Source organism: Gorilla gorilla, chromosome 3 (assembly GCF_029281585.2).
Source record: "Gorilla gorilla gorilla isolate KB3781 chromosome 3, NHGRI_mGorGor1-v2.1_pri, whole genome shotgun sequence".
NCBI lineage: Eukaryota > Metazoa > Chordata > Mammalia > Primates > Hominidae > Gorilla > Gorilla gorilla.
Genome location: NC_073227.2, coordinates 129,642,536 through 129,654,770, shown reverse-complemented (window position 1 = coordinate 129,654,770; position 12,235 = coordinate 129,642,536). Strand labels below are relative to the sequence as shown.

Below are 12,235 nucleotides of genomic sequence, written 5' to 3'. Positions count from 1 at the left end.
TTCACCCAAGGTGAATTTGATCTGAAGAAAATTTACTTAACTGTCCATACATTTTCTGAATGAAAAAAATCTTACCATTTAACTGTTGATCAAGTTTAATTTTTCAAAGTATCAGACATACAGCACCAGAAGTCTACTTTAAAACAATATGGTAAACTCTTTTGCTCTTCTCTCTAGGTTAAATTTGTACTCACACACACACACACACACACACACACACACAACAATGCTTGAAATGTTAATATCCACACGTAGTTTCTCCATGTGGCTACTTTAGGAAAGGTTTCAGGTACATGTGGAGGAGGTGAGATTAGCATTGATGAGCAGATGATGTGGGAACTAGGTATGCTCTGTTCTAAATGCCATTTGTGACTTCTGGACTGCCACTTGAAATCCTCTGTAAAATACTCATTTTACTTAACTTACTAAGGGTGCAAGAGCCGAATGGAATTGAAACATTCTAAACTCAAAGCAAGTTTTGTTGGAGTATATAACAGATGTAGTATTCATTGTGAGGTAAATATAGATGAGATTGTCAGAAAGCATCAATATTATGAAATTACTAAACGTTTTAATGAGAGGAATTTATTTGTTGTTGCTATTTTCATTTTTCTATCAGCTTCTCACTTTTCTTCTGGCTTAGGGGAAACCTAGAAAAGGGAAAGAGGTTTTTAAAAAGAGTCTAGTGCATAATAATGATTGTTAGAATGAATGAATGAGCAGTTTCTCATTTGGGAGATGGTGTAGTTGCGAGGAGGGAAGGGGTTTCCATAAGGATTCTCTAGGTAGTCTGTCCAACTGCAGATATTCACCCTCTTTCCCATTCAGAGACACTCTACATAGGGGAGACCCATGGCTTTAGAGCAGCAGTTGAAATAAATTTGGAAAACACCCAAACCACAAGGCCTGTGAGCTTTGCACCAAATTTTCAACTTCAGTGGGGTCTGGGTTTGTTTTAGCAATGTGGTATTTTTTGGGTTTTGTGACTTAAGTTTTATTTTTAAATTAATTTGGAATATAAGATGAAGTTATCCTTGAAATATATGAGTTTAAAATTACAAGGGTACTATTTTATGGGCAAAATAATTTTTCATTATTGCTAAGTTCAGAATTTTTGATAAATTACAAAAGTCATATTCATATTGTCCCCAGTGGCAGAGATCTCCCATCAAGTAAACTTTCATTGAGAAAAGACATTTTCCCACCCAAACGGGATACTTATTTTTAAAAATAGTTCAACTGCCAGCTTTCACTTCATAGAAGACAGCATTTTCCTTGCCCAGTGACTCCAGTTCATCCCTGACAGGTGAGATTTTGTTAGCCTTGTATTTGCATTAGTGCAATTCTGCGAAAGCACTTAGCTCGGTGCCTGGTGCATAGTAGAAGCTCGATAAATGCTAATTTTCTCTTTTTCCTTTTTTGTTCTTTTGGAGAGATATCTAGAGACATACAGAAGTCTTTTAAAAGAATTAATATATTTATTGGTTTGAAAACCCTGTCAAAAATCTAGCAGAATCTCTTTGCTGGGCAGTGTGTCTTATTTTTAAGCATATTGATCAAAACATAGTAATAGTTAAGCTTATTAAAGGAATTTCTTTAAATTCAGCTCAATTTAACCAAAATTTACTTACTATCTACTATATGCAAGGCACTTGTGTAAACATTGTTGGAGTCAGAAAGATGAGTACGTCATCATTCCTGTGTTTAAGGAGTTGATAATCCAGGGTTGGTGAAGATGAGGGGGCATATATTAAATATATTACACATGAACAGATATATATGTATATGTATATACACACATACATATATATATATAAACATATGCCTGTGTGTACATAGCACCCTGTTGTTGCTATTATGTGAACGCAGGCCACAGGAAACTGCTCAATAGCGTTCCCAGCCTTGTGACCTGGGGTAAGTGATTTAAACCCCCTTCAGCCTCAATGTCTTTGGCAAATGAAATAAACAATAATAATAGTAATAAGGTTACTCTACCTTCCTCATAGGATTGCTTTGAGAATCAAATTGAGTACTGAGGCAAAAGGCACATTTAATTATGTTAGTGATTAAGAAATATAATACATAGTCTTTTCTGGCTGTGGTGACATAAAATTATCTATACCACAACTTGTTGGTGGGATTCATCAGGGTTTTTGCTTCCTTTGTTCTTTAAACAATTCTTTTTTTTTTTTTTTTTCCTTGAGACGGAGTCTCGCACTGTTGCCCAGGCTGGAGGGCAGTGGTGCGATCTCGGCTCACTGCAAGCTCTGCCTCCCGGGTTCGCGCCATTCTCCTGCCTCAGCCTCCTGAGTAGCTGGGACTACAGGCGCCCGCCACCGCGCCCGGCTAATTTTTTGTATTTTTAGTAGAGACAGGGTTTCACCGTGTTAGCCAGGATGGTCTCAATCTCCTGACCTCGTGATCCACCCGCCTTGGCCTCCCAAAGTGCTGGGATTACAGGTGTGAGCCACTGCGCCCAGCCTAAACGTTTAAAAATCCTGTAAACAGAAATATTTTATTTTTCTAACGTTGCTATTATTTGGCATTGGTCAAAAAGTGGATTTTAGAGTGATTCTAGGTGGAAAAAACACCTAGATTTTTTGAGTAAAAGTTAGATTAAAGTAAATGTTTATGAATTTTTGAACTATGGTATGATAGTTAATTTTGTGTGTCAGCTTGGCTGGGCTATATGGAACCCAAATATTTGGTTAAACATTTTTCTGGATGTGTCTATTACAGTGTTTCTGGATGAGATAAACAGTTAATTCCATAGACTGAGTAAAGCAGGTGGCCTTCCCCGATGTGGGTGGGCCTGAATAGAACAAAAAGGCCGGGTAAGGGAAAATTTGCTCTCCCTACCTGTCTTCAAGCTAGGGCATAGGTCTTCTCCTGCCTTTCAACTCAGACTTGGACTGGAGCTTATACCTTTGGCTTTCCTTGTTCTCAGGCCTTAGGACTCAGGTTGGAATTATACTTCCAACTCTCCTGGGTCTCTACCTTGCTGGCTGAAGATCTTGGAACATTTCAGCCTCCATAATCATGTGCACAAATTCCTTATCATAAATCTCCTTACATCATCATATCGGCTCTGTTTCTCAGGAGAATCCTGCGTAATACAGATTTTGGTACCAAGAGTGGTTCTAGAGGAACAGAATCTTTAGTTTGAGTTTTCTGAATTGGTTATGGGGTTTCTGGAATTGGCTTTCTCATTTGATTAGATTTAAAGAGCTAAATGACTCAATTTCCAGTAGGAAAGAGAAGACACAAGTAAGTTACACGAAGAAGCAGCCCCAAAGCTTATGATCCCAACTCCTGCTGCCTTGACTTCTTTCTCCCAGTCTGTGCCTGTGGCCTCACAGAAAGTTTGCTATGATCAGTTGAGAGAGGAGGAAAGACCTGGGCCAGCTTTACAGATGTTTCCACAGGCACCATGTGAAAGTGGGCAGCAGTAACACTATAGTCCTTTTCTGGGATACCCCTGAAGGTCAGTGGTAAGGGGAAACTCGCCTAGTGGGCAGAGTTCAAGCTGTGCACCTGGTTGTAAACTTTGCTTGGAAGGAGAGATGACCAGACATGCGATTATGTACTGATTCATGGGTTGTATCCAGTGATTTTTCTGGACAGTCAGGGACTTGGAAGGAACTGATTGGAATGTTGGTGACAAGGAAATTTGGAGAAGAGGTATATGGATAGACCCACCTGAATGGGCAAAAAACATGAAGATGTTTGTGCTCTATGTGAATGCTCACCAAAGGGTGACCTCAGCAGAAGAGGATTTTAATAATCAAGTAGGTAGAGTGACATTTTTTGCGGATACCAGTGAGCCACTTGCCCCAGCCACACCTGTTCTCACCCAGTTGGCTCATAAAGTAGCCACTGTGGCAGGGATGGAGGTTATACGTGGGCTCAGCAATGTGGACTTCCACTCACAAAGGATGATCTGGCTACAGCCACTGCTGAGTGCCCAATCTGACAGCAGCAGAGACCAGCACTTAGTCCCTGATATGGCGCCATTCGCCAGGGTGATCAGCCAGCTACCTGGTGGCAGGTTGATTTCATTGGACCTCTTCCATCATAGAAGGGGCAGCATTTTGTTCTTACTGGAATAGACACTGTAGATATGGATTTGCCTTCCCTATATGTGATGTTTTTGCTAAACTACCATCCATGGACTTATAGAATGTCTTATCTGCCCTAGCAGCATACACACAGCATTGCTTCTGATCAGAACTCACTTTGTAGCAAAAGAAGTGGGGCAAAAGTCCCATGCTCATGTATTTCATTGGCCTTACAAAGTTCCCCAACATTCTGAAGCTGCTGGCTTGAAAGATGGTGGAGAGGCCTTTTGAAGCCTCCGTTACAGTGCCACTTCAGGTGGCAATACCTTGCAAGGCTGAGGCAAGGTTCTCTAAAAGACTGTATGTATATCCTCTGAATCAGTGTTAAATATATGGTGCTATTTCTTTCATAGCCAGAATTTATGGGTCTAGGAATCAAAGGTAAAAATGGGATTGGCACCACTCACTATTACCCTTAGTGACCAACTAGCAGAATTTTTGCTTCCTGTTCCCATGACCTTATGCTCTGCTGGTCTAGAGGTCTCAGTTCCCAAAGGAAGAATGCTTCTATCGGGAGACACAACAATGGTTCCATTGAAATGAAAGTTAGGATTGCTCCCTGGCCACTTTAGATTCCTCATGCCTCTGAGTCAACAGGCAAAGAAGGGAGTTACTGTGCTGGCAGGGGTGACTGACCCTGACTAGCAAGGGGAAATTGGACTGCTATTCTACCACGAAGGTAAGCAGGAGTATGTATGGCATATAGGGGATCTCCTAGCGTGTCTCTTAGTCTACCATGCCCTGTGATTAATGTCAATGGGAAACTACAACAACCCAATCCAGACAGGACTGCTAACAGCCTAGATCCTTCAGGAATGAAGGTTTAAGTCACTCTACCACGTAAAGAAACATAGTCAGCTAATGTGATTGCTGGAGGCAAAGGGAATACAGAATGAGTGGTGGAAGAAGGTAGTTATCAATACCATCTATGACCACATGACCAGCTACAAAAACAAGAATTATAGTTATCCTATTTCCTCTTTATTTTGTTATGAATATGTTTGTGTGTGTATGTGTGTGTGTAAATATATTAAGCAAAAATCTGTTTTCTTCCCTTATTCCCTTATTATGTAACATAAGATGTATCACTTTCGTATCATAGTATTAAGTAGTATTAATTTTACATCATAGTATTTAAATTATGGGATATCAAGAAAAAGATATAAACATAACTCAAGGACTTTACACCCTCTTCTGCAGAAGGGATTAATGTGTTTTTGGTTGTATGCAGAATGGTTGTATCATGTTAGGCAGAGTTATAACCTTGTTATTGTCTTTAATTGGAGATTAAGTATGGTTTAAGAGGAAGTATATGGGTTAACAAGGGTGAACTTGTGATGGTTAGTGTTATGTGTCAACCTGACTGATCTACAGAGTGCCCAGATACTTGGTTAAATATTATTCTGGGTGTGTTTGTGAAGCTGCTTCTGGATGTGATTAACATTTAAATTGGTATACTCAGTAAAGTAGATTGCCCACCCCAATATGGGAAAACCTCTTCCAAGCCACTGAAAGGCCTGAATAGAACAAAAAAGCAGAAAAAGGGAGAATTTGCTTTCTCTATCATCAAGCTAGGGCACAGACTTCTACCTTCAGGATCAGACTTGGACTGGAACTCACACCATTGGCTCTCTTCGTTCTCAGTTCTTAAGACTTGAACCGAAACGATACCATTGGCCCTTTTGGTTCTCCAGCTTGCCAGTTGTCGATCTTGGGACTTGAACTTCTCATCCTCCATAATCATGTAAACTAATTCTTTACCTTCTCTCTCTCTCCCCATATGTGTGTGTGTGTGTGTGTGTGTGTGTGTGTGTGTGTGTATGTGTGTGTGTATCTCCTACTTGTTCAATTTCTCTGGAAAACTCTAATACATATGGTTAGTAAGTTTACCTCCCCTACCAGATATTTGTGCCTTAAAGCCTTTATGTTGTTTGGATGATACTAATTCTCTATAATATATCTTGGAGACAATTCATAATGAGACTATTGTTATCTTATTTTATAGCAAATCTATCAAGCTGACATTTTTAGAAAAGTGAACAGACCCGGAAAGTTTAAATTTGTTACCCCAGGACAAAGAGCTCATCATACCAGCATGGGGCCTAGAATCTAGGTCTTCAAACTCTTAAGCTATTACTCTTTCTACATAACATACCGCCAGTACTACTGGTTGCCCATCTCCTCTACAAAAAAAGTGGGTTTTGATTCCTCCTTTCATTCACTTAGTCAGTGTAGCCCTTAAGTGCTTCAGTATCCTCCACATGTTAAGATTTCTCTCATTAAATTAGAGCATTTGAAGCAAATGGGGGTGAATTTGCAAAGTATAATAATATAGATTATTTATAAGTAAGTATAACTTTAGAATTATCTCAAGTACGTAGTTACCCAATTTCCTTGCTAACACAAACCTTTTGTTGATAGAGGAAAGTAGGAATGTTATTTGGCCTGTTTCAATGAATATGTAAGATTTTAGTATAATTGATGTTTTAAAAATACCTGAAAACAGTTCATCTAGAAAGCTTAAGTAGGTCATGAATATTTAGTAACTTTTTCTTTTTAGTAAATCCTTTCTTTAATAGATGCAAAGATTTAAAATCTGTCTTAATCAAAGTGTGCTATGTTCGGTCTTATTGACGTGGAATTATGATTATTTACTGTATTACACTGACACATAAAAACATTTTTGTTGTTTATTTTGTCTCTCCATTTAAATTTCAAAATTGATTTTGGCTGTAGTGAATAAGACGATTCCCTCCCCACCCACCCCAAGCATCTAACTGTGTTGGGCTAAGGTGGACAGCAGGTAGTTCATTAATATATTAATTATGCAAAGAACTACATTATGTTCTGGGTAATATGAATATATTAGAGACATGAGGTATGAAGATCACATGAATCTTGGCTTCAAGTTACTTGTAGTCTATTAGGAGATGATGCATATAAGGAATTACAATGTGGGATGTTCATCATGTTCTATAACAGAGGTCCAAATAGAGTGCTGTAAGAATTTAGAGAAGAGTCATTACTTTTGCCTATGGAGCCTCAGAGAAACCTTCCTAGAGGAGCTGGTATTTGAGCTGGACTTTTAAAGCCAGGCTAGATTTGAACAAAAGAAGACATTCCTGGACAGTGTCTACCATGTATGTAAGTTAGTTAAGTTGATAAAATATCTAGTCCTTATTACAATGTCTGGCACCTAGTGGATTTACATTAAGTATATGCTGAATAAGTCCATGAACCATAGAGTTAATTGTATGCCACTAGCTGACTGTCTCCCTTATATGAGGGATGTCAGAAAAGCAATCAGAAAATTTTTGGCCAGGAGCTGGCTTGAGTAGTGCTTCTTCTTATCAAGGACTTTAACTGCAGTTTCCTTACATTCATCTTTCCATCAACATTAACCATCATGCTTTGTCCCTGAAAAATGGTGCAGCTGCTTGGTGGCTATTTCACCCACCCCTCATTAATCAGCTGTTCACCGGAGAGCTGGACTGATGTCTGACAAACTTGATCCCCTGCAGGGCATGAGAGGAGGAGTAGTCTGGCAGCTGCGAAGTACTAGTGCTTTGGCTTGGCTTTACTGCGTGGCATGGGTGGAGATAGATGGATGCTTATTTTCATGCCATTTATGAAAATAGGAAGATGCTGATTCTTTTTGTGTGGGATACTTCTGAAATGCTGTGTCAGTGGAGGCAAGCAGAGTATGGAGCTGAGTACAATGTCGCTCTGGATTCCTTGTCTTCAGGAACAGGGGACTTCATCAACACAATTGCCCTGATAACCAGTGAAGATTTCAGCCTCCTTCTAGGATCAAGATATATTCTGGACACACTTGTTAGTAAAATAAATCTTTACCATAGTTGAATATATGCATATTTATTGATGAAAAGTTTGAGAGTCTAAAAAAAGGAAATATTAATTCTATTGAATACTTATAATTCTGAATAAGCTAGTTGAAGAGTAAAACGTTTCAAATTACCCTGGCTAAGGACTAGAGAATAATAGTAGTTATAATTGTAGCAATACATTTATATATATGTAAATATACATATATATTTACATTATATAGCAATACATTACATAGGTATGCGTAGAAGATAAAATATTCTCATATATTATCTTGACTGTGGGACAATACGGGTTTTTCTCAGGTCTTTTCAACTCTTTTAGCAATTGACTCTGTTGACTATACCTCCTTCCGTGAACTTTCTTTCCCTTGACTTTCATGACAGTAAGCTCTCTTGATTCTTTTCTTTCTGTTATCTCTCTCCCTTCTTGACCCGTTTCTTGCCTTTGCTGGCTAAAAGCATCCTTTGATGTTTTACTTGGATCTTGTCTCTTATGTTTCTGTATTCTTCCTCTTGGTGTCATCTGTTCTGATGAATCTCAAATCTTTACTTTAGGTTTTGATCTTTTGAGTTGAAGACACATGTTTTTAACTACCTGGTGGTTATCCCATGTAGAATGCCTTAGTTTTACTTCCCACCTAGCATGTTCAAGACTGACTTCATCTGCTAAATATGCTCCTCCTCTATCTATCTATTTACTGTTTTTTCAGTGTTAACTTCCTCCAGGTCTTCCTTTCCTATGATTCTTACATTCATTGGTTTTAAAGCCCTTGCATTGTACGTAAGCAATATTACATGTTCCCTAATTCAGGCCCAAGTGACTGTAGGCTTGTCTAATAGTTTGAGCTTGTCTTAATTGCTATTTTGCTACATAAAAGCATTAACTGGCTTCTTTTCTTTCACTTTTCCTTACCTGACATTCAAGCCTTCCACGATGGGCTCGTTTCCACATTTTCAATCCTCCCTCCCTCCTTTCCTTTTTTTTTCAGTCTTGCTCTGTCGCCCAGGCTGGAGTGCAGTGGTTCGATCTCTGCTCACTGCAAACTCCCCCTCCTGGGTTCAAGCCATTCTCCTGCTTCACTCAGCTTCCTGAGTAGCTCGGATTACAGAACCACACCCGGCTAATTTGGTAGAGACGGGGTTTTACCATGTTGGCTAGGCTGGTCTTGAACTCCTGACCTCAGGTGATCCACCCGCCTTGGCCTCCCAAAGTGCTGGGATTACAGGCATGAACCACCACACCCGGCCTCAAGCTTATCTTTCTTTACTTCCTTTTTCTATGTTCCAGCTGATCTGGAACACTTTAAATTTCCTAAATGCGCAAACATCAAGCCTTTTTGTTTTAGGTCTTTTATTATATTATTCCCCTTTTAAATCCCAGTTCAGATGTAAGTTTCCTATATAGAAATAATTTGTTCATCTTCTGAACCTACCTTGCATTCCAGGGCATATTTTGTGCATTTTCCACGTAAGCTTGAAGATAGGACTCATGTTTGGTTTCATCCTTGTGTCCCTTACAAACCCTAGAACAGAGGCCTCCTCCTTAATGATTTAACAAGTTTATAAAGTAGATAAATAAATTAATGAAGAAGTTTAACACAGAATAGGTAAGAAAAAGAGAATAGAATCGTATACAGGAAAAAAATGAGCATAGTAGAGTCAATTTTTTAGAATAATTAAATCAGAATACAATTTAATTCTAAAATATTTATAAAATTTTAAGATTTGTTGAATGCCTATTCAGATTTTTTTAAATTTATAGATAAAGATATAGATGTACTAATTATCATAAACTTGGTAGGAAAGTTGATACAGTAAAATATCAAATCACTTTTGAGAAAACAAGAATTCCTTGAGATTTGGTGGAGTACTCACTCATCAATTAGAATACCATTTACTGTCTTTACCCTGTTTGACTATCCAAGGTCAGAATTTCATTGATATAGGTGAAAATGATGTAGTCTCTAGAGCTTTTACTTTATTTGTTTACTGCTAGAACTAGTAGTTTTCTAGCTCTACCAGCTTACTGTATAGATTTGTCATTTGCATTTTATATCTCTGCTTAATTTTATATTAAGATATTGGCATTTACATGTAATACCTTGAGGACAATTTGAATATTAATCATTATAATCGTCATTGTTTTAAACTCTTGTATCTGAGCAGCCTTAGGAATTTGAAGTATCTGCTATGATAGTATCTATTTTCATGCTTAAGTCTTTTTTCCTACTTTAGGTACCCTTATTGCTGTTAATGTTTTCATTTTGTGTATTGTTTATGTTTTTTTAATTTTTTTTTTTTTTTTTTTTTTGCTTTTTAACAAAAAAGCAACTAGAGGTTCCTCTACTGAAAAACTAGTTTTCAGGCCTGGCCTCTGCATATCTCTCCTCCCCATGGGCAAGGCCCCCTGGTCTTCCATCAGCTGGCCTAACCCTGATCCTGATCCCTGGGACAAATCCCTATCATGTGGTGTGAACTTGCCTGTCTTTAATCATTGAGTTGTTTTTTTGCTGCTACCTTTGGGGTATAGTTGTATTAACTGAAGCTCTGTCCTATTCCTGTTCCATGATTCTTGACATAGGACTTCTGTCTTTTTCTTTCAGATTTAATCCTTACATTGTGCTGTAGTTTTTGTAAACAATCATCTGCTTTGTTTTTAGCTGATACCCTGTGTTGGTAGCTGCCGCTGTACTCATGAACCCAAGCTTAAGGTAGACTTTGGTTCATAGCAGGTATTCACATAATGGTTATAGGTGATTGGATGATTGGATTCAGCCCTTTAATTCTGAGGGCTTACTGATTCTTTCCCTGCTTGTCTGGTACTCTGAAATGTTCCTGCATTTTATTCTGTCATCACCATGCTCCACACATATGATAGGATACCTTTGTTATTTCAAGTTTGGCTTCCACCATTGCTGACTTCTCCGGACTGGCCTTTTGATAGATGCTTTGACTTCCAAATTAAACTTCCTTTCTGCACCTTCATACCAGTTAATTACCTCCTGTATACCAGTCCCAACCCAGAGGACCAAGTTCCTGGAGACCTTGCAGATTCCTATATTTGGCTATAACAAACTAGACCATATTGGTCTATGATAAGGATGTTCATATTTTCTAGGTTTGCCTAGGAAAGTTCTGGGGTTTTTTGCCTATTATTCTGGTATAATTATCAATAGGGCCTCCTTTACTCTCAAGGTATCTAGGTTTAGATAATAAAGTATATAATATGGTCACTTAAACCCTTCCTAAGTTATGACAGAAGCTGAACTCTTAAATTTTGTCTTAACTGTGTCAATTATAGTGCCATATTGAGAAAGTTGGAGGTTTACTTTTATAAATCAGATTTTTAAAGTTATCCAGTGTATTAAGTGACTTTTAGTTTATGGCTATTTGAATAGAGGTTATAAAAATATAAATATAAAGGTATCAAGACACAAAATATTTTTCTAGAGATCCACATATTTATTGGGCACTATATTATCATAGTATTAAGAGTTTCTGGGAAGCAAATTTTAAAAGATTTGCTTCATGCCCTTCATCAAATATTCTGTGAGGCAACACAGTACCCAGACACTTAATTTTAAACCTCTGTGATTGTATATGTTTAGTTATGTAAGCTCTTTTGGGGACTGCAGTGCAAGTGCTGCTGTTATTGAATCACTCAAGTGAAGAATGATAACAATTCTAAAAATACTGCATCTTGGGTATTTTTTAAAAAAGTGATCGGTTGCCTTTCATGTGCAACATAGCAGAAAATAACTAGGCCCTCATAATTATTCTCAGGGCTGCAGTTTGTGAATTAAAACTTAAATGCCTTGAATTGCAGATGCTTCAACTCCTTTTTATTCACTTTGCAAAGTTGCTTAAAATTGTTGCAAATTACTGCAATAGAAGGGGAAGAGTGGGATCTTGTGAGTACTTTTAAATGAAGCATAATCATAGGAAGGCCTACAAAGTGACACTTTTTTTGATATAGTCTGTGAATTTAAGGATATTATCATCCTGCTTTTTTTAGTATGTCAATGGATACTAAAATATTGGAAAGTGGAAAAAGATAATTCACAGTGTAGACACTGTTTTTCTATTGTGCATGACTTAGGGAATTCGGTTTACCTCAACTTAGGGAATTCAATGCCTGTTTTTCAGCTGTTTTTCATGATAAAAAAAAACCATGCTTTTTTTTTTCTTTCTTTCTATTTCTCTTTACTTCTTCCGGGATAGGTGAAGAGGACAGTGTTTGTGTATGACTGTGAGATCAACAAAAGTAGG

General features: G+C 37.9%; 1 protein-coding gene across 1 annotated transcript in view; it reads left to right on the top strand.

Annotated features, from left to right (window-relative positions):
* Positions 1–12,235, top strand: part of COL25A1 (collagen type XXV alpha 1 chain) — a 497,365-nt gene that overhangs the window by 48,294 nt on the left and 436,836 nt on the right. The window lies entirely within an intron of this gene.